Below are 23,692 nucleotides of genomic sequence, written 5' to 3' on the forward strand. Positions count from 1 at the left end.
CTTTTGTTTCCTGTGCCTTTGGTGTGTCATATCCAGTAAATCATTGTTAAATCCAGTAGTATGAAGATTTTGCCCTATGTTTTCTCTGAAGAGGTTTATAGTTGTAGCTCTTTCCTTTAGGTCTTTGAATCACTGTGAATTCATTTTTGTATGTGATGTAAGAGTCCCATGAGTTCTGGTATGTTTTCTTGTTGGTCATCTCTAAGCGTTTTTAATATCCCTTGTGATTTCTTCTTTGATCCATTGGCTGTTCAAGAGTGTTAGTTTCCTCAAATTTACAAAATGGCCAGTTTTCCTTCCGTTATTGCTTTCTAACTTCATCCCACAGCGGTCAGAGAAGATACTTTGTACGACACCTAGTTTTCAAAATGTCCTAAAACTTAACTTGTGACTTAACGTATCATCAATCATGGATAATGTCCCAAGAAGTACAATTGAGAAAAATGTCCAGTGTGCTGCTGTTGGGTATCTGGTTGGTTTATTGTATTGCTCAGGTCCTCTATTTACTTACTTTTCTCCTGCCTGGCTGTTCTATCCATTATTGAGAGTCGGGTATTGGGGTCTCCAGCTATTATTGTAGAACTGTCTATTTCTCCCTTCCACTCATTCAATTTCTGGATGTGTTTTGATGGACAGTTATTAGGTGTGCAAGTGTTTATAATTTATATATCTTCTAGCTACACTGAAAATTTCGTTAATATGGTGTGTCCTTCTTGGTCTCTTTAACTTTTTTACTTGAAGTTGGTTTTGTCTAATACTGGTACAGCCACCCCTACTCTCTTTTGTTTGCTCTTTGTAAGGAATGTCTTTTCCAACCTTTCCCTTTCAACCATTTGTGTGTTTTTGGATCTAAAGGGAATCTCTTATAGACAGCACACAGTTGGATCATTTTTTTCATTCTGTGGATATTTGTCTTTTGGAGAGTTTAATCCATCTGCATTTAAATGAATAGCTGATAAGAAGGGACTTCTATAATTCTGCAATTTGTTTTTCATATACCCTATAGCATTCTGTCCCTCATTATTGATATTACTGTCTCTTTTTGCATTTAGTTCATTTTTTATAGTGAAGTGTTTTAATTCTATTCGAATTTCCTTTTGTGTATTCTCTAACTATTTCCTTTGTGGTTACCATTAAGCACCCTATAGTTCTAACACTTTACTTTGAGTTTATACCAGCTTAACTTCAATAACATACCAGTGCAGCCCCTTTGCAGCTCTATCCACATCCATCGCAGTTACTGAATTCCACAGAATTACATCTAAAGCAAAAACTAAAGAGAGGAAGATGGCTACGAGTTTCCTCCATAAGAGACAAAGCAACTCTGACTCACAGTCCCCTTATGATGGCTTTGCCAACTAAAGCTATCCTTGTTTCAGGACTCAGGCTATAATGCACTTTTGAGAAATTATCTGATAAGAGAATGGAACCAACTATGGCAGAATTGAGCTTTCCCAAACAGGTCATACAGAAGCTGATGTCGAAGGTCAGACACCGTACACCATTTCTCCAGGCATCTCCCAAACAGCAGCATCTCCCAACCAACAACATGATGTCATGCCCATAACAAAAGTGGGTTCCTGGTATGAATAACTGGAGTTTTCACTTTCTGCCCTAGAAATGAAGTCTAGAGGTCTTAGATGCCTCCACACCAACATCTTTCTTCTCCATTAGACTAATAAGAAGATACCATTCATTCTACTATAACTCTGGTGTCCTTCCCATGTTGTTCCTGGCACACTCCGTGCTTTAAACTGCAAGAACACGAAACATCCCCTGAGAAACCCCAGGTTAAGTTTATTTGACTTTCTTAAAAAAATGAATAAAGCTAGAAATGAAGGGGGATTGTGAACAGGCATGTCTTCCTGGCTGACTTGGGGAAGCAGGCTGTGGTGAGACCAGAGATAATCAGGGCTGGCTGCCAGTAAGAAAACAAATGTGACAGCTTTTCTTCCAGTATTTGTATGAGAATGGGCTCATCTGGTTTGGCACTGGGGCTTGGAGTCTTGCCACATTTTGCAGAAAATGTAGGAAGTTTCTGGTACCTAGAAAACTCTCAAAGCTGTGTGGGTTTGGTGATTTTTCTAACCTGCTTGAGTTCACCATCTTTAAGTTGTTGGTTTTTTTTTTTTTTTTTTTTCAGGGCCAGGGAATGACCCTGAAATGAAAGTTGATTTCAGCCAAAGAGTACACATTTGATTATGATGACTGCTAGACCTCATGAAATGCAGACCGGATGGGGAGAGATCCTGGATTTAACTGGTTATTAACACCAGTCCGTACCAGGAAAGGTAACTCATCAAAGCAAGCCAGAACTCAGAGTCCCTGGAACCAGACAAGGAACTATTGTCTCATGAAACATGTCTAAATCACTTATAATAGAGAAGGCCAAAGAGTTTGGGAATTTACCCATTCCTGAAACTTCACCCCTTCCAATGTAGTTCAACAAAACATAAGGGGGTATCTCTGGCAGGTGAAGAAAAAAAGTATTGGGGGTGTGGGGATGGGGACAATGATTAAGAGAAAATTCAAGACAGAGGCAACTTGGGTACCTGATGTCTCATCAGTCTGCTCCACTTAGCAAACAATCTCCTATCTGGAAGCATCAGGGCTGCACTATCTAAATAGAAAATTGGATGGGTTATAGTCAAACAATAAGAAGCAAAATGTACCAGTTATGAAAGGCAAAAACTTCAAGCCATGTAAACAAAGGGGCCGACGTTTTGAATTTACTAAGTATAGGCTCTATGCCTAAAAGTCTTTGATGGTAGATCTCAAAAACAGGGCATTCTGAATTCTGATTACAACTATACTCTGTCATAGTAAACAGACTAAGACTAGAATCTGGAGAGGAAAGAGAAGATCAGTGGATTGGTTAGCTTTTGCTGCATAGCAGACCACCCTAAAACCTCTGTAACTGTAAACATTTATCATTTCTCATGATTTCCCAAGATTCATGACTCTCTGGTAGGGGTAGGGGAGGACTCTTCTGGTCAGGGTTGGCTTGGCAGAGGCTGGGTGGTCTAAGATGGCCGCACATCTAGTGGTTTGCACAAAGTCAGCTGGGGCTATGGGGTTGATTTGATCACCTGTCTCTCATAGCCCAATAGGCTAGCTCAGGCTCATTTATATGGCCTTGGTCACAAGATTCTCAAGTGTGGCCAGAGAGGACCTAATGTGCATTCACTTTCCAAGCATTGCTTGGGTCACATGTCATGAAGGTAGTTCAGAGACAGTGTGGGAAGGCACTACCAAAGCCACGGACAGAGGAAGGAAGATCACGTGTGACCATTTGTACAATCGACCACAACTGTTTTCTCCCTTCCACTCATCCTGTTTCCTCTTGACAGAATTACCTCCTCCTTCCATTTACAATGACTGACCTGAATTACATTCACTACCAAAGAGGAACCTCTCCAACATGCATGCGGAATATCCAGAGATTTTGATGCTATTCATTAATAAGGTTCTCTCATGTGTTAGAGGCTGGATTAAATGTGATTGGTCAGCATGTTTCCCACACAGAAAGAGCGCACCAGCTTTAGAGTTAAGTCACAAGCTCAACACTAAATTTACTTTCCATGGGGTAATTGCCTAAGCCACTGCTTTTCCAAGAAGAATCTTTCTGGAGCCTTTTGTTCTTTTGATTGAAACTTAATCAGCTTCTTGTTTGACAAAAATGACAGGCTGCGTGAAAGGGGAAACAGAGTTTGGGTTTTACCAATCCTAATTCCTATCAAACATCAGAAGAAAATAAGCACTTTCTACATAATGTGCTCCACTTTGTGTTGCAGACTCAAATTTATCACTTAAAGAGGTGGGGGGGGCTGTTTACGCTTTAAGGGGGAAAAAAAGAAGACACACAGTTAACTCCTTCTCTCTGAGGCTTTTCAAATAAAGTCTTTTTTTCTTTTTTTAAAGAGCAAGACTGTCCTGACTTTGCCTTTTGGCTTGGTGGAGTAGAAATACAAGGAAGTAAAAGTTCAGGAGAGCACTTCCAGGTGATGGGTCCTAAAATCTGTTTGCTTTCTGGAATAGAGGAGTCAAAGTTTATTGCCGGCCAAGTCTCACCCAGGCCATGAATTCTGACCCCAAGCCCTTGCACTGAATTTCAGAGAGCAAAAATTCCCAATTCTGTGACTAAGGACGGACTGGATTTGGAATTGGAAGACATCCTCATCTTGGCCAGATACTCCATAGCTCTGTGATCTTGGACAGATTATACACATTCTCCGTGATTCCCTTTCTGCATCTACATTATTTCTCCACTTGAAAGCTGGTTGGTTGGGACGTTTAAATTAGAGAATGGCCTCTATGTACAAATCTGGAGCCCAAAACTTAGTAAGTGCCTATCAAATATTAACTTTATACTATCTTCTTTCCTTCCTTTTCCCCTTCCATGTTGTTCTTATTTTTCCATTTTGGGAAAAATTCCAGCTAGCATTATTACCTTTGAATGAAAATTGAGATGATGACAATGATGATGATGATGACGATAAATCAATAACAATAATAATAGAGCTACACTGTGTGTCCCTGTGATAAAGAATATGCCAGATATTCAAATGAGAGGCAGTTTGGACCAGTTTCATGACTTCGCTAGTGATTGGTCATAGGTAGGCAGGTGGCCGTATCCCAGCCAATGAGACAGAGGAGAAGCCCACCTATCCATGATCCCATGACTACCAAGTGGCAGAGTCTGTGTTTGAGCCCCGGCAGTCCAATTTCAGACTCCATGTGCTTTTCTCCTCCCTAACGTATACTAATTCATTTATTCATTCACTGTTCAAAAATATGTTGTCTATGAATGCAACACACCATGGCGTTCACTGAAACAAAACAAAGCTGGGAGGGCATCACAGAGGTGGTGGCAGTGAATTTTGTCCTGGGGTGGGAGACAGAGCTGGATGCAAGGCTTGGTCTCATCACTTACATGGATGTGATGCTCTGCATGTCAGTTGGACTCTATGAATTCAGCCTCCACTTTTTTGTAATGGGTGGTGGGGGCTGGCCTTCTGGTTTATCTCTCAAGTTTAACATGGGGACTAAAACCAAGCCGCACGTGAAAACACCTGCACCAGAGCCTAGCAGGTGGTAGTGACTCCATGAATGTTTGAGAAGAAACTTCACAAAAGGGCAAGGCTGTTGTGCAGAGGGACATTTCTGGAAGATCTGGGGGTGGGGGTGGGGTGGGCGGGGAGTCAGAAAAATCAGGCTGAGGGGTGGAGGCAGGGAAAGGACTTGGGTATCCAAAGGAGGCAACCAGAAGTAAGCACTCAGATGCAAAAGAGAGTGGCAAGCAGCTTCAAGAGGTACTTCCTGGCTTTTAGAAGCCCCAGAGCTGAACCTCACCTTGACACTGATGACTATGGTGCCACGGCCAAGTTGTTGAGTATCTATGAACCCCAGTTTTCTCACCTGTGTCACAGAGGTGAGAAGGTCTCCTTCCAAGGAGGTTAAAGGAGGTCATGGACGCAACTACCATCTTGATGATACTCCGCATGTGACATGCTCAATTAACCATGGCTAACATGTCTACTGGAAAGTGAGCAGAGAGGCAATACGCTGTAGGACTTCAGAGCCTCCATCAGAGGCCCAGGGTAACATCCATTATCCAGCCTGCTCTTCTCATGGCTTCAGCCAACGCCTTTAGGCCTCCAAGTCAAGGATCAAACCATCAGCATCTCTGCCTCAGTATCTCTGCCTCTAATTTGACCGGATCTGTTTGACGCCTGGGATGCCCTTAAAAGAGCGCTTCCTTCCTGTACACACAGGAAACCATGTTTTGCCAGCTTGAAGTAGAATCCCATCTCACGGGAGTCCAGCTCTGATTGAGAACTCAAAGCCATAGATGCTAAGGAAACATGCTGTTTGGAAAGTTCCATTAATATTTCTTCAGTGCTCATCAGAAAGTCCTATACCCAGGTTTGACTTCAAGGCAAATAGTTTCCGAATAAAGGCTGCCCCTGACACTCCCAAGCACAGCTGGTCACACCTGCCCCACCCCAGTCCACCCTCCATTCTGACACTTTCATGATGTAATGACTTTTGTTTATGACTCTGTGTCCCTACCTAAAGGGAATTCTTAAAGGGCAGCTATGCTGTTTAATCCATCTATGGATTCCAAGCCCAGACAGAGTCTCCTCTTTGTAGACAACGCCTGAACAAATAAGTTACTGAATATAAACAACCAGCCTCCTACTTTTGGGAGATGCTCCGGGGGATAAGGGTGTCCAAGGATACAGGCCCCAGGGCTCAGGCAGAAGGGAAAAATACATATGTTCAAGGAGGAGAGATCCCAGGAGCTGGATGTCTCCACCAAATAAAAATGGGCAAAGTCATAAAGTTGCAGGCCAATATCAGAGGAAGAAATGATGGGTCTTTCTAAAGAGCTGGGCCCCACCCAGTGACCACAATCCATTGTTTCTTGCTCCTCTGGCTGCCCCACAAAGCAAGGGGATGCCAAGCCAGGAGTCCTGGGCCCAGCATGAACAGAGCAGACAGCACAGGGGTATGTAACACAGGAGGCCCATGGCCTCTCCTGTGTCTCGTGGGCGTGTCTGTCTGCAATCTTGTTGTGAGACAGAAGAGCAGGAGAGAGGAGGACACTGACACAGTAGAATCTGGGGATAGGATACAAATTAACACCAGACTCTTGGGCAAATGACGCTGAATTCTAAGTGGAAACTTTTCTCAATTACCAGAGTCAGAGTCCTTTTGGCTTCTAACGGAGACCTTGTGCCCTTAGGTGAGATGTCAGATCCCCAAATTTCTACTTCTCCTTAGATGAGGGGAAAGAGAGAGAACGGAGAGAAAGGAAGGGGAGGGAGAAGAGGAAAGGAGGGGGGGGAGGAAGGAGAGAAGGAAAGAAGAGGGAAGGAGTGAATTTCCATGAAGACCAGAAGAAAGGAAAGAAATCACAGCAGCTGAACCATTCTCTTTCCTTTTTAATCTTAGTTTAGATGTTCCCCTGGTAAAATCATTACAAAGGCTGTTTATTTTTAAAATTGAAAGATTGGGAAGAGTCATAATGAGATATTATGTGTAAAAGTTGCACATAAATTTCCTCTTGTCATATTTTGGGCTTCGCTAACGTATCCCCTTGGCAGGATGGAGGGAAGCTGATCGCTTTAGTATAGATTGTGTGCGCCTCAGAAATATTGCCCTAGGAGAGAGCTCCTGGGTGGCTGACTTGGCTCCATGCTGATTTAGAAATTAGCTGGGCTTTTATTGGCCACACTAAATTGTTCTCTGGAAAAAAAATACATTTTTATTACAGAACAAGGGGCAGATGATTGAAACAAGCCTGCCTTCCCCGTGTTGAGCTGTGTTTTAGACTGTTAAGTATACGTTCTTCTCTGGGGTTCTTGCTGCTGTTTAATGGGGGCACGCAATATCCACCAGTAAAGAAATTACCTCGTTTCCCTCCTGTCCCCAGGGAATTCCTTATCCCTTAATAATGTTCTGTTTGAGTTCTTCTGAGTGTGTGAGTGGGCACGTTGAGGAAAATGGAGGCTCTGTATAATACTCGTATTGCAAGGTTCCAGAGTAAGAGGTAACTGGGAAGGGCCCCTGGGTGGCTCAGTCCAGTTAAGTGTCTGACTCTTTTATCAGCTCAGGTCATGATCCCAGGGTCGTGGGATCCAGCCCTGCATCAGGCTCTGTGCTGACAGCATGGAGCCTGCTTGGGATTCTCTCTCGCTCTCTCTCTCTCTCTCTCTCTCCCTCCCTCCCTCTCTGTCCCTATGCACCTCCCCTCTCAAAATAGATAAATAAACTTTAAAAAAAAAACCAGGAAACTGGGAGTTGTTCTTACAGAAGGGGTTAGGGAGACTGAATCTGGCCACTAGCCATTTGGAGCTCCAGATCGGGAGCCATGGTAATACCACAAAGACACATAGCTACAATGTTCTACTGAAAGCAGCTGGTGGCCAAGGCCATGCGGTGGATTTGCATGTAGAGCTGAGCCAATCAGCAGTGACTCTGGGAGCAAAGGACTCATTTGTAAGCCAATCAGAAGTGACTGTGGGAGCAAAGGAATCATTTGTAGACAAGATCCAAACCAACCTTTGTATGGTTCCTCTCTCTTGATGACCAGCCTGACTCCGCTCTGACTTCCGCCTCCAATTTGCCAGGGGACATCAGGTCCTTCCTCAAGTCGGGCAAGGCCCTGAAGCACTGTCGTGCCCACCACCGCCCTCCTGTTCCACTGCCCTCCTGATTTCGGCCCAAGCATCTTGTGCAGAATCTGCTCCAGCTCTGAGCCCCTTTACTACTTCAGGGGAAAATACTATGTTTATAGGGATGGGAACTAGCTGTTTTCTGGAAACTTTCTAAAAATTAGTTTCATTTATTAAAACCTCAAAGCCAAAAATCATATCCAAAGTAAATTAGTAGAGTAATACAGAGTAATGAGGGTATTTGAGGGATGGATTTCTCAGCCAACTGAACCATTTTATTAACCCTTCAGATACAATTCCTGATTTATTTGAGGTAATTCGAAGATGTATGAGTGTACCTGCGCATGAATAAACGATAGGATGGGGCGTTAGGGTCTTGGACTCGAGCTTACATCAGAACTGAATGTGACAGGTGGGCTCTCATTTTCCCGATTTGGGTCCTTGGGAAAACCACAGATCGTTTAGTAATCCTGTTTCCTCAACTATACAATGGAGATAATCACAGCCCTATCAGTGAGGGTTAAATGCATACACGTATATGTTATTATATACGTATATATATTACACACACACACATCATGCACGCACATCCTTGCACGCATATGCATTATATGTGCCACATGCACATGCATGTATCACATGTTTCCATGTATCACGTGCGCATGTGTGTATCACGTGTACACGATGCATCGCATGTGCATGCATGTGTTATGTGGATGTGTTATGTGTGCATCTGTTGTGTGTGCATGTGTGTGTGTGTTGTGTGCACATGTATTGTGTGTGCACACGTGTGCTGTGTGTACCCCTATGTATTTTATACGTAAAATAGGTAAAATATACACAAACAGTAAGTACCATGCCTGGTACTTACCAGTAACAACTCATTAAACGTCAGCACTGTCCTTTACCCACCATCAGCGCCGCTTAGCTGAAAGGTAGATTTATTTTCCCCACAAGCTAAATTCTACAACAGAGCCAAGTCTCACAAGAAGTTAGTGGTTGAGCTAAGACAGAAAACATAACTTTTGATTGCTTATCCTCCTCCACTAAACTTCAGACCACACTGCCTCCTATTAAAATTAATTTCTGTTCCCTTCGGGTGGAGATTTAAATTTGTCATGCCTCCCTAAGCCACCGGACCCCAAGCCCCATCGCTGATTGTTCCTCAGGGAAGCCAGAACTGCTTGAGGTAATTAATCCACTACAGGCTCCCCTACCACGACTGGGAAGGAAACACCAAATTCTACTTGGTTTCTTTCTAATTAGTAACAGAGAGAGGGAGTGAGGGAGACAGACTAAGGACAGAAAGGGGCTGAGCTACATGGGGTGTGGTTCACATGTGTTCCCAATCATGACCACACAATGAAAATGTTTTCTTTCTGGGGCAATCAGGCAAAATCTTGGAAAAATGAACTCCCCCCCCCCCCGTATGTACAATAATAACAATATCCCAAATTTGAAACCTTTTTTTCCTTCAATCTTGGCAGTTTGTCTTCCAAAAGATTTGGACAACTTCCAAGCTCTGATGGCCTGTGCATGACCCTTTCTCCAAGGACACAAGTATTTATTTATTTTATAATAATAAGCAAACATGTATATGATGCAAATTCATGTGTCAGGTTCTGTTCTAAGTGCTTTCCCTCTATTGACAAAAATGCAATCTCCTTTAGCAGCCCAACAATGAGGCGTGCTCCTATTTCCACTGAACAGATGAGGAAACTGAGGCACAGAGAGGTTTAGTTACGTGTCCAAAGTTGATCAGCTAGTACAGGGCAGAAGCAGTATTCACACCCAGACTGCCTGGGTTCCAAGCCTGCGCTCATCACCACTCATCATCCTTCTGCATGCAACCTCCATGGTGGACGGGGTAAGGCAGACCCAGAGGGGCAAGACCAGATGAAGAGTTGAAGAGGAGACACAAAAGTGAAAATGAGAACTCTCAGGAAAGGAGGCCACACCACCAGGCAACTGGGTATCAGTCCCTCTTTGGCACAGGGGCTCTGCCATTCTGGTTTTCTTCCTTTCCAGCTCATGAACAAGACAACTGTCACCAGTGCCCTTGTTCACTCTGCTTCCCTATGCTCTTCACTTTGATTGACATTCAGCCTCCATTCTCTTACACTCTTGACCTTGAATTCCATTTCTAGCCTGTGCTTCCCCCAGGTCCTGACCTCCATGTCTCCGACCCTGCCCAAGTACCCTGATCCTGGCTCCTAATTGCTCCCTTTGCTTAACTGCCTAGTTTAACGTCCAGACCCTGCATTGGCCCTTGGCTCTGATTAATTGCGGCCTGGGACTCAGCAGCAGGGGTCTGAATCCCTTCCCAGCCACTAGAGTAGCCAGGCTTGACCTCTGCTGGCTAAGCGGTGAAGGATGCCACACCCACCTGTTGAACATGGCGGCTGCCGTGAAACATACTTGGTGAGTGGTGCATATGTCACAGACATGACTCTGCCAGCAGAAAGACCCTCAGGGGCTGGCTGCCATCTGCTAAAAGGCAAACATGGATGGATGGGTAGATGGATGCATGGTCTCTGACCTCCCCTGATTCCTTCCAGGATTAGAATTCTTGGATAGTGGTGTTCAGGGGCCTGGGGATACCACTGTTCCAGGAACAGCTGGCAGGGCTTGCACTGTTGGAGCAATTGATGGCTTTTAGGGGCAGAGATTAAGTTTAGGCCAGAAAGAGAGGTACAGGTCTAGGATACACAGCAGTGATTCAAAGATAATGGGGCTGAGCTGACTGAAGAAAAGGAAAAGAAGTACTTAATCTGTGAGGGATATTGATGGGAGAGATATTCCAGCATGCAGTTCCCAAGAAATGCACACAGTTCAACTCAGAGGCCTGAACTTTCCCGTAAGATCGGGAGGTATCGAGAGACATATTAATCTCTCAGGCCAGCAGGGATCAGGGGCCTTGCTCCCTGGATTCTCCAGGCAAATACTCGGGTGTAAGCTCATCAGAAGTGATGTGAAGAGAGCACAGAGGGAGAGAAGGCATGCAGATTATATAGATTCTTATATATGCTGATTTCCTGCAGCATGTGATCAGCTGCTTTGGAAATATTCACTGGCTTCTTAGACAGGGCTTCTAAAAATCATGTACTTCTATACATCTGTCTATATGCTAAATCACTTAATGAAACACCAGCTCACTTAGCTTTACAAGTAGCCTAGAAGGTTATGGTTATTATAATCATTATCCAATGTTACAAATGAGGGAATTGAAGTACAAAGAGTCAAGTGACCTGAGATCAGTGGCATCACCAACACTTAAACCTGGTCTGGGCCCCTGAGCATTGTGCTGTACTGCCATCCTGATAGCCAGGACAGTCATGGCCGTCCATGCCTCCAAGCCCTAGTCCCCTTAAATGGAAGCTTCTATATGAGCAGCTCTGCCCCAATGAGACCGTGATGGACAACCGGGCCACCAAAGGCAACCACACGCTCTCTCCTGGAATTCAGAAGTGACTCATGGACTGGGCCAATAATGGGGGATATACAGTTAGGGCGAAAGTTGACAACCAGGTTATACACAGCCACATACACCCCCAAATTCCTGGAGAAGGGGGAGCTGTGAACCTTCCCCCAAAAGTGAAAGGACGGGCACATGCCAAAGGCATCTTCCTGCACCCAAGAGATAAAAAGGAGTAGCTTCATTCCTTGATTCCTGAGAGCCCTGTGGTCTGCCTGAAGTTTGCTTCCTGATCATAGATGGTCATGTAATTGATCATGTAACCAATACTGACTCATTAAAATAATCCTCGACTAAGAGATGAGCTACTCTACAAACAAAGATTGTACCCAAACTGGTATGACCAAATGAGATTAATGGTAATAAGTTCTTGAAGTGTTTTATCACGTGGCAAAACTTTGCTAACACGATCATCTCACTTAACCCTCCTGATAATCCTGTAAATTGCTAGTAATACTTTTAAAGAAGACGACTTTGGGATTTACAGAGGTTAAGGAATTCATTCGTTCATACCACAAGTATTTGGGTGTCGCTATGTGCCAGTCCCCTTTCTAGGATTTAGAGTAGAGCAGCAAATGAAATAAAGATTGCTTTGCCCTCATGGAGATTATGTTCTAGAGGGGAAATAAAAAAAAAAAAAAAAAAAAAAAGAACTCTAACAAGTAAGTTAACTTAGGATATTAGCTGGTGAGAAGTACTACGGACTTGGAATCTACCTGGAGAGTCAGGGTGGAGGTGGGTTCTGGGTTGTAATTTTAAGTAGAGGGATCAGGGGATACTTCGTTGATATGGCAATATCTGACCAGAGGCTTAAAGGAGGTGAAGGAAAGGACCACGTGGATATCTGGGCGAAAAGCATTCCAGGCAGTGGAAACAGCAAATGCAAAGGCCCTGAGGCAGGATCAGCGGCTCCATCCAGTGGGTGGAATTAGTGACAAGGAGAGGAAGGAGGCCAGAGAAGTAATAGGGCCAGATCACATGACCTTGCAGCTGTCATAAGGATTTATTTATTTATTTATTTATTTATTTATTTATTTATTTATAGAGAGAGAGAGAGAATGAGTGGGGTAGAGATAGAGAGAGGGAGACAAAGAAAATACCAATCAGGCTCCATGCTGTCAGCACAGAGCCCAATGCAGGGCTCCAACTCATGAACCGTGAGATCATGACCTGAGCCAAAGTCAGACGCTTAACCGGCTGAGGCACCCAGGTTCCCCAGGGCCTTTTTATTCTGCGTGAAATGATGACCTATAGAGAGTTTTGATCACGTGAGAGACTTCATTGGACTTATTTCTCAAAAAGACTACTCTGGCCACTGTTGTAGGGGTCAAGATCCTAACCTGTAAGGTCATACAAGTGGCAAAACCAGAATTCAAGCATATTTTACCCCTAAGCACTACACTCTATTTCCTCTTTAATTATCAAGGTTCTAAAGCAATAAAAAGCTGTTTCAAATTATTTTCCCCTTGCTATGGTGTAGTGCCTTTCCGCCTTTGCTCTGATGGGAGAAGCCTCTGCAGACCTCTTATCTTTATTGAGCTGCCATCAGAATACCAGTTACTTTTGATGATATAAAGACTCTTACTATTTGCCTGGCACTGAACTGAGTTTATAAACTACACTCTCACTTGACCCTCACATCAAAGCCAGGAGGAAATGGTACAGTTCCGATCCTTCTGTGCAGATGAGGATCTGAACCTCAGAGAGTTTCTTTTCTCACCCTGGCTCCCAGGGAACTCTCCCACATAAAGATTTCCGCATACTACCTGCCTTGGGATAGGAATGGCCTTTCAAGCAATTTCTCGCTGAGAAGTCTGACAGCTCCGTAAGACGAGAAACTAAGTGGGAGGCTTCTCTTTATTAATCTGTTCCCGGGACAGTACCCTGCACATAGAAAAAGTCTATGATTTATTTTGGATGATCGCCTGATGTTAACAACAACTTTTAGCCTAGTTAAAACAGATCTTAGAAACACCGAGTATTTCCTTAGAAGGTAATTTTAATTCCATTATAAGCCACAAAGGAGTGTGTTCAATATGGCGTCCTTGGATGCCATGGGCTCATGAAATTTCAGGTGGGTAATAAATTTACATTTGCTGACCCACTGAGTCATAGTAAGGGGCCATTCTGCCATGTGGCACACTCTGTCACTCCCTTCAGTAAGTTACGTACCCAACCTGGGTCTCATTTCCCTCCCTTGTGAAATGGAAAATGCCACTGAGTTTGCTGTGATCATTAAATAATCGAATGCAGACAAAGCCCTTACACACTGCCTGGCTGATAAAAGGTGCTCAAGAAATGTGACCTTTAATTCTAGTATGAGCTTAGGATTCCTTTTCTTCTGCTAGGGTTGCTTGGGTAGATCTGGGCCTGACTGGACTGAAATCTGCTGAGACAGATACTCTGGGCGTTTTGAAAGATGTGCTATGAAGACAGCGGTATGCTGGGAAATGTTTAACAGCTGGCTCTTTAGCACAAAACAAGAACAACGACTGCAGCATTTGCCGATGTCAATGGTGTCAGTACCCCCAGCATGGCTGATCTCAAGTTACCGAGGTGGTACCACGGAACGTGGAACCGGGAAGATAACACGCATGGGCATGGCTGGCTCTTGCCGATCTGGCTCCCGTTGTACTGTGGCAACTCGCCCACCATGCTGGCTCTGTCTCTTGCCAGTTCAGAACGTACAGGCAGCCCAAGAGAGGCAGGCTCAGCCCTTCTTTGCTCTACAGAGAGACTCATCTGATTTGCCCGTGCGGACAAGGTGATTTTTATTTTAATAAGCACGTATAGGCTAATTCCAGTCTAAACGAGTTAAGGTATATCATGTGCTTAATCAATAGATGTGACTTTTATCGCTGCTTTATGGATGGAGAAACTGAGAGCCGGAGAGATTAAGAACTTTCTTAGGGTCACACGGCCAGCAGATGGCAAAGCCCAAATTCAAATTAAGTGGCCTGGCTCGGAGTCTGTTCTCATATCTTCTCTGCTGGCCCAGGCACAGGACTGGTCGGTCTGATCCTGATCACTGCCCAGAGAGGAAGTCCAGAGAATCCCATCGGTCACTCTCGAGCCTCTCTGCTGTGCTGGGACCAGCCTGTAAGGCTTGTTGCTAAGTTTCCTGCTTCTGTAAACCCATTCTATTCGGAGCTGATGGCAAGCAGTGAGCGCTGATGGGCGCCTAGAAAGTGCCTCACTCACTTCTCCTTCTGGGGCCAGCAACCTAAGTGCTCCGTGACAAAGAGGCCCAGGAGCCTGGGACAGAGGCTTCTTGAAATACTGCTTTTGCGTCTCCCATGGGAGGTGCGATTCCAAAGTCTTCCTGAACTCGCCTTTCACAGGCCTGAGCCGAAACCCCTGCTACTTCTGGAAGTGTGCTTCCAAAGGTTGTCTGGCAGCCGGAGCAGAACAGCTGCTCAGCAATGCAGTGATCCAGCAGCCCCAGAGGAGGAGGGGACGGCGGGGCCTGCTGCCCTGTGCCAAGCCCAGCACCCACCAGCTGCCTCCCTCGGCTTCCATCGGAGCAGAAACAGCATTAACTCCATCAGCACCAGCCGGCCCAGCCGCAGGGCAGGAGCTGGGTTTCCCGGAGGCCACGGTGCCCGGAAACACATAGCTAGTGACTTCAACTCATCCGCACCCTTTTCTCTCCAGAGTTATTTTCTATTGTTCTGTCTTCCCAAGAAGGCACCGGTCTCGAAGTCGCTCTGCTGAGCATTCTTCTCTCATTTCATTCCTGTACTAGCCCTGCTTCCCTCTCGGCTGGCAGGCCACAGCCACTCACTCTCTTTACACTATAGAGAAAACATACATTATGGCAAGTTAAGTGGATCCTAACATTCAGAGGAATCTATAACGATGAGAAAGCCCCTCATTATGTCATTTTGTTCCCTTTGCAATCCTTGGCATTCTTGGATGCCGCAAAGCATGAGCAAAAACACAGCAAGATTCCCACTCCCTGGTAGGCAGAGAAGGGAATGCCTCACTGCAGATTATGATCCTACACCAAAAAGATGGAATGGAGACTTCTGGATTCCCACCCCTAGGACTCAACCCCGTGTAAGCCATCTGGGGTGGGGCCTGGATCCCCAAGGACAAGAAGCTCTTAAGCCAAGCATAAAACAAAACAACACACAGACGCAGACGTGAATCAATAAAGCAGACACATCCACATATGGGAAGGCTCCCTGTCCCACTCCCAGGAGGCAGACTCCCCGAGGCCTTGCAGATGTCAGAGCAGAATCTATTTGCAGGTTCCAAGTCGTGCAAACCCAGCGCCTAATGTTACTCTAGAAAAAATGGAGTGGAGAGACTGGAACATTTCTTATTTGAAAAAGAGAAGATGCACCCCCCCCACACACACACACACCCCAACACAATTGTGGTCCCCTCATGATTTCACTGAGATTTGCCTCCAGTGGGGCTTCGTATTACTCCTCCGGCCATTGGTGAGTTGACAATTTTGCATGGCCTCAACGGAGAGGACACAGGACTGGCCTGGGACCCTGTCCATAAAGAGAAGGGACGTGGGACTGAATTACGGGTGGCGGGGTGTGGGGGGGAGGTGTTGGGGAGAGGGAAGGAAAGAAAAACAGAAAATTAGAGACTGAGCTCTCTTCACAGAACTGTTACTTCTTTTGTGGAAGCCATGTGAACGTAATCTTGGTGAACACACATTTGTGAACATAAGCAATGGTGAACTCAAATAATGGTCAGCTTAGTTTTCCAAAATCTGTTGCTACCCTTAATGTCAAAAAAGAAGGTTGATTCAGTGTTAAAGAGGAATTATTTTAAAAATAGAAAACTACATAATCACTGTCCTAGCATAATGATTGGGTATCCGTGTTTTCCATTGAGTTACATAGGTAAAGATACTTTAAATGATAAAACTTTTAATTATCATTTTATAATTATATAAAGTTATAATTTTATCATTATAATTTTTATAATTAAAAATAAAAATTTGTGGGGCACCTGGGTGGCTCAGTCAATTAAGCATCTGACTTGGGCTCAGGTCATGATCTCGCTGCTCATGAGTTCGAGTCCCTCAGAGGGGTCTGTGCTGATGGCTCAGAGCCTGGAGCCTGCTTCAGAGTCTGTGTCTCCCTCTCTCTCTGCCGTCCCCCACTTGCTTGCGCATGCTTTCTCTCTCTCTCAAAAATAAATAAACATTAAAAAACAATTTTTTTTAATAAATAAATAAATAAATAAATAAATAAATAAATAATATTTCTGTTCTGTTTTTTATTACCTTTTTCTTTCATTCAACTTCAGAGTTGACATTTTTCGTGTTTACCAAAGACTTCTGAGTGACCATTTTTTAATCAATACATACAAGGACTGGAAATTCCGACACCGATTTAACCATTCTCTTATTGTCAAATTTTTAGGTTGTGTCTAGCACGCACATGTTCCTTGTGAATCCAAGCATTGGTTGTGGTGGATTATCTCCTCAGGATAAATTCCACTAAGAATGACTGAATAAAGGAACGCTTATATTTTGTGGCTTCTGTTACATATTGTCAGGTTGTTTTCCAGAAACACTTACATTTATTTTCAAAACAACATCACCCTAAGAATGGGTCAACCTCACAAAAATGTTGCCAGCTCTGGAAATTGCTGATTTTAAAAAAGTTTGAAACATTTAAAATCATCTCCTGCCCTCTCCCTTTTATGACACCCTATATAATAATCATAAGGACAACTGGAGGGGGGCGGAAAAACACATCTTATTCTACAAATTCCAAAGAATCCCAACCAGGATGCTTTCTGGACCAATCTGGACCAGACACTTGGAGGTGAAGAACATCTTTCCTGCTGGAGTGGCAGGTGTTGCTGTTGGTTAAAGACGATGCCGGTGTTGTTGAATGGGAGGTAGGCAGTTCTGAAGAGCTCTACTAACCCCCCCTGGTCAGAAGGAGCAAGGTTTGGTGCTCTACATATGGACATCTTTCCTCCCCCCAAATAAACAGAGAAATATTCCTCTAGCTGCTCAGGCTGAGTCTGGCAAGATAGTGATGTTTCGGTTTCAAGGACTCCTCTCCAGGATACCCTATGTACATATCACCTTTAGTGCTATTATTAACGTTCTACTACATTAATATCATAATATGAATAGCAGGTTATTAATAACATAGCACCATTAACGCTGCTAATAAAAATAGCTCGTATGTATCGCATGTTCACTCTATGCTGAGCACTCTGATATCAGATCTTGTCTGGGACCAACAACACTATCCACTCACTTGACAGGTTCTGGAACAGAAGCATGTCAGCCTTAAAAGACTTGCCCAGGGCCACACAGCTCATTTGTAGACACGAAGCCAGGCCACCTGAGTACAGAGCCTTTGTTCTTCTCAACTGTACTGCAGATTGCCTCCTTTCAGGAAACTTTTTCACATTTCTTCCATTTTACCCTCCCTTCCCTACAAATCTTTGTTGGCCAACATACATACCGGCAGTGGGCAGGGGTGAGGCTGGCAAGGACATCTTATAAGTGTCCTCCCCCTTTATTAGTGAACCACGAATTTAGCACTGACCCTGGACATCTCAGATCTGTCCCCCAGCAAAATGAGGCTCCATCCACCTGGACTCTCCTTCACTCTCTGGTAACTTTTGCCTCTTTTATGTGACGTTATTTGACATGGGAGCCAAAATGTAAAGCTTTCACTCTCTTCCAGAAAAGTCACCAGATCTGTCTGCAAAAGAAAAACTCCTAGTGGCCCACTTGGCTGTACCCGATTTCTTCCCAAGGACATGCTCATGAGACGTCCTCCTGAGACACTCACAGCTGACACCATCACTGAATAGTTGCCAAGGCCAGAGGTCCAGCCCAAATTGCACACTTTTGCCGATGCCGCCTATGAGTATATAGTTCCCGTGACAGCATCGCCATTACGGCAAACGTTTTCTCTGACTCTCCCTGGATCCCCTGGCCAGAAGAGTGTGAGAAACAACGCTGTATGTTCAGAAAATGTTGAAACATTGATCAAACTAAGGTAAGTAGTGAATAAAGCCATCATAACTTACTTTAAATAAAAAAAAATATGGGAAACATCAAATATGTCAAATGTCCTACATTTTTAGTTTGTTCACTTTCCGAATGAATGAAAATTTAGGAATTTATAACATCAGGGTTACAAACTAAAAGCTTATGGAAAACCGAAATTTACCCCCCTGACTGCTTATCTCAATCAAATTTACATGGAAATAACATTATACCGTAAAAGATTTTTTTTTTTTTCAACTGACTAAGTAATACTCTGGTTGAATTCCTTTTACCGGTATTTTTCAACACAGGGTCAGAGCATCAGAAAAGCCTTGGTTAAATGCCAATCACCAGCTTTATTCAAGGTCTCCTGAAACAGAACTTCTGGAATGAGGGCACAGGAATTACAGATTTTAAATGTCCCTTGGTTACTCTTACTCATCCTGAAGTTTGAGAACTGGTGCTCTGGCATATCTGCCTCACAGAGCCAGGCTCTGATGAACCAGATATAGACTAAAGCTCTGGAAACAAAAGCTGGCCTGGCATAGATTGCCCTCCTAAACACCAGGCAGAGTTCTGCCCCACTCTGGGTCTCCCTACCTTCCTCACTTCCCATATAGAATTCACTTAAGTTAAGAGAGTATTGAATAGATGAAGTAGGACACAAGAGACTTGAGTGTCCAAACAGATCCCTGAATGAAGATTGTATGAATGATCTAGAAAAACCCATGATCTCCTCCTTTTGGAATGAAAATGAAGGGATGATGAGCATTTAGCCACTGATGCCCTAGGGAACCCACTGCTCAGAGGGGGACCCAGAGGGCAGAGGAGAGATCAGATAGAATTTTAAAACCTTGGCTGACTCTCTGGTAAAGGTGACAAGTACCTTCTGATTTTTGGAATTATGCTTCCACATAGAGAAGTAGTGTTGGACTTGAAATAAAACTTTTATGAGTCCTCCTTAATCTCAAATATTCTAGAATACAACCCCCTTCTATTAGGTCATAGGCACTGATTATTTATTTAAAAACTATCATCAGAGATCTCTGAGCTCTTTGATTTGCGTAGCCTGTGTGTTTGAGGCATGCTAGGGAACACAATTACTATAATTTTGACTCCTTAATACGGGCAATCCTGCCCACCTTGCATGCATGTAGCTTCCAATCCCATTGGAAGCATGTGAGACAACCAAACTCAATAGCACCTGTAATTAATTACTCACTCATTCTTGTATTCATTCATTTGGTATTTGCCAATTTTTTATGGAGAACTTGCTACATGCAACATAGATACTCTTCTAGTTGCTGGGGAAAACAGTGGTAAACCTACCAATATAGTCCCAGTTGGCACAGAGCTTATAGTCTAATGGGGACAGTTCATAAGTAAACGGGCAACTTTGACAAGGAAGGAGCTCTAGGACAGGATTACATGGTCTCCATGGGAGGAAGCCAACCACAAGAACAAAGACAAGAAAAACTGGAGGTGGGGATGTCAGCAACCATCCAGGTGAGAGAGGGGAACCACTGAGGGGTGTTCTGATCATTTTTCTTTCTAAGTAGTGGAGGTTAAGACAAGCCTAATCACTCACTTCTGTTAATGGATTCTGACCAGTGAATCAATGCACAGAAGGCCAAATGTGAACCAAAATACATTATGAGCTAGCAAAGCTGGGCCTCCTCTCTCTTTCCAGTTTGAACTTATCTACTCAATTCCAGGACAGTGTCGCATCCCGTCCAGGCAGCAATAGCAAAGCACCATATAGATTGGGTGGCTCACTAATAACGGAAATTTACTTCTTGCAGTTCTGGAGGCTGCAAATTCAAGATTGAGGCGCCAGCACATCGAGTTCTGGTGAGGGCCTGCTTCTGGGCCTACACTGCCAACGTCTTGTATCCTCACGTGGCGGAGAAGAGAGAGGGGAAGCAGGCTCTCTCGTGACTCATATAAGGACATCAGTCCCATTCGTGAGGGCTTCACTATCTTCAGTACCCCATCTAATTGTAAATATCTCCCAAAGGCCCCACCTCCTAATTTGCCACTTTGGGGCATAGGGGTTCAATACATAAATTTGGGGAAGATACAAACATTCAGTCCACGACAGGCAGGAAGTAGAAATTAAGATTCTTCTAAAGTGGAGTCACTGCCAACTTTCCAAGGTCAGGCAGCATTGTGACCATAATTTTTTCATGTTCCCCTATCTCGTGCCCTTAGGATGTGGTTTCCTAGAAGACTATGGGCTTGGTTTTGTGTTAATCTTTGACCAATAGAAAACGCTGGAAATGGGGCACCTGGGTGGCTCAGTTGGTTAAGCATCCAGCTCTTGATTTCAGCTTGGGTCACGATCTCACGGTTCATGAGTTCAAGCCCTGCATGGGGCTCTGTGCTGACAGTGTGGAGCCTGCTTGGGATTCTTTCTCTCCCTTTCTTTGTCTCCTCCCCTCCCCACACTTGTGCACTCTTGTGCTCTCTGTCGCTCTCTCTCTCTCTCTCAACGTAAATAAACTTAAAAAAAGAAAAGAAAAGAAAATGCCACGACAGTATGCTATATCTGAGCCGAATCCTCGAGAGGTCGGACACTCTTCTTCCACATGCTCTCAAAAACGCTACCACTTTGTGAAGAAGCCTGGACTACGCTGCTGGAGGAGGAGTAAGCCCGAGAAAAGCCCAGCTGCCCTACCCAAAGCCCTTCTGGACCAACTGCAGCTAGCTGAACTCCCCAATGCATGTAACAGTGCAGCCAGGATGAGCACAGCTGCCTACCTGACACATAGCTGACCACTGATATATCAAGTGAGCACAGAGGAAACCAGAACGACCTGCTCACCCAGAGACTGGTGAATGATAATGCTAGTTTTAAGCCACTGAATTTCTGAGTAGTTTGTTACGCTGCAATATCTAACTGATACACTCCCTGAGGTTTAAGTGACCCAAGAGACAGAGATCGGGCAGAGAGGGACAGATAGTGCCACTTTTATTGTTGTGACTTTGTAGTTTATTACTACAGCCCGGTTCACATCAGGTTCTCTCTATTTTAATCAACCATCAAAGGGAGGTAAAGACGCTGCAAATATTCCCTCTTACACTTCTTGAGTCAGGATCTGAGGTAAAGCTTGGAGGAAGAACTTTCTCTGAGTACCAAGGTCCCTCCCTGTGCCCTCTAATCTTCTCTATGGGCTACTCACGTAAGTCACTCTTGGGAGAATATAAGAAAGTTGCCTGATGGCTATGCATTGGCTAGGACTGAAACAAAAATACAGAAAGAACCACAAAGTAAAGCCAACTTCTAGACTTTTCATTTTATTTCTTTTTTCTCCCCTAAAACCATACCCGTGCTGAAGTGTAACAAAATATATATATAAACAAGCTGTCAGGCTTCTGACACAGCCGATGCCTAGAGTCAAATGTTTCTGCTAAACTTTTGATGGAGCCCCGGGGAGGATAGAAAGAGTCCCAAACTGGGAGGGATTGGCAGCTGGGCTGGGAACGCAACCTGACCCTCCCTTCCCACTTCACAAAGAAGGTTTTGTTGGGATCATGGGGCATGGTGAGTGACCCCCCTAGAGCCACGGGGATAAGCTGCGTTCTGAGGGAACATCTGGGCTGCCAGCTCAAGCCAAGCTGAAACCCTATCCTGGCCGGGGTTGCTCCAATGAATCAGGTGTAGGTGTATTTTTCCAGGATGTTCAAAACCACATCTTACCCTGAGAAACAGGGTTTTGTCCATAGACGCTTTATTCCTAAGGGTAAATGATCCCCCTAAGTTCCCATGAAGCGTATGTTTACCAAGGCTTCATGCCCAAAGAATCAGACTCAAAGACTGCAAATATGGCCTCCACATATCCTTCTTCAAAGCCTCTTGGGAATCCTCGCCAATACAATCTCTATCCTGATCAGCAGACTCACCCCATGCCATTACCACCTTGACTTTATAATACAGTCTCAAAAGATTGATCACATTGAGCTGACAGACTGAATTTTTAAATTGCTCCTTTGTCGTCTTCCAAGGAAATCCCCCAAACTTTGTCAGATTCTTCACTTCTTTTTTTTTTTTTTTTAATTTTTTTTTCAACGTTTTTATTTATTTTTGGGACAGAGAGAGACAGAGCATGAACGGGGGAGGGGCAGAGAGAGAGGGAGACACAGAATCGGAAACAGGCTCCAGGCTCCGAGCCATCAGCCCAGAGCCCGACGCGGGGCTCGAACTCACGGACCGCGAGATAGTGACCTGGCTGAAGTCGGACGCTTAACCGACTGCGCCACCCAGGCGCCCCAGATTCTTCACTTCTTATCCTGCCTTCCTATTGTGCTATTGCCAATGGTAACACTCCTACTTTCAATACCCTTGATATGTACCATGAACTCTGGGGATATACTGATGTTAGATTACAAACAGTAAGATTTGCATTTAAAGAGTTCTTGGGGTACCTGGCTGGCTCAGTTGGTTAAGCGGCTCAGATCATGATCTCACAGTTCGTGAGATCGAGCCCCATGTCAGGCTCTGTGGACAGCACAGAGCCCGCTTGGGATTCTCTCTCTCTGCCCCTCGCCCTATTGCCCCTCTTGAAATAAACAAATAAAAAAGAAGAATTCTTAATATTTAAATTCCACAGGGATCAGTTTAACTTCATATGATTAACAAATTAGAATCTTAAATACCATTTCTGTATCTTATGGCACCCTAATAAGGTTGATAGAAAGACTTCCTATTATATTGAGGCAAGGAGTCAGAGATAGTCACAGATAAATTTGGGACTACATCCCAAGGTCTTGATGTGAATCCTTAACAGTGGGGCACTGGTGTTTAGGGGATGGTCACGCAAGAGGACAAGGGCCAGGAACGGACCAGAGCAAGAAACAGGCTGAGGAGGAGGAGATCATACAGAACAGGGGCCTGCACTCATCCGCAAAGATGGAACACCAGGCCACATGCAGACCAGAGACAAGCTAAGTAAGCACAGCCTCTTGCACATTATAATAACCGATGTAAACTTGTTTAGAAACTGTAATTTATGGGAAATGCTTACCTACATAAAACTAAGTTTTGCAAAA

The 23,692-nt window shown here is 44.3% G+C and overlaps 1 long non-coding RNA gene across 1 annotated transcript in view; it reads right to left on the reverse strand.

The window, feature by feature from the left end:
- The window catches only part of LOC147582732 (uncharacterized), a 94,286-nt gene that overhangs the window by 69,391 nt on the left and 1,203 nt on the right, over nt 1-23,692 (reverse strand). The window lies entirely within an intron of this gene.

This window comes from Puma concolor, chromosome A3, assembly GCF_028749965.1.
Source record: "Puma concolor isolate L17-30 chromosome A3, mPumCon1.1.hap2, whole genome shotgun sequence".
Taxonomy (NCBI): Eukaryota; Metazoa; Chordata; class Mammalia; order Carnivora; family Felidae; genus Puma; species Puma concolor.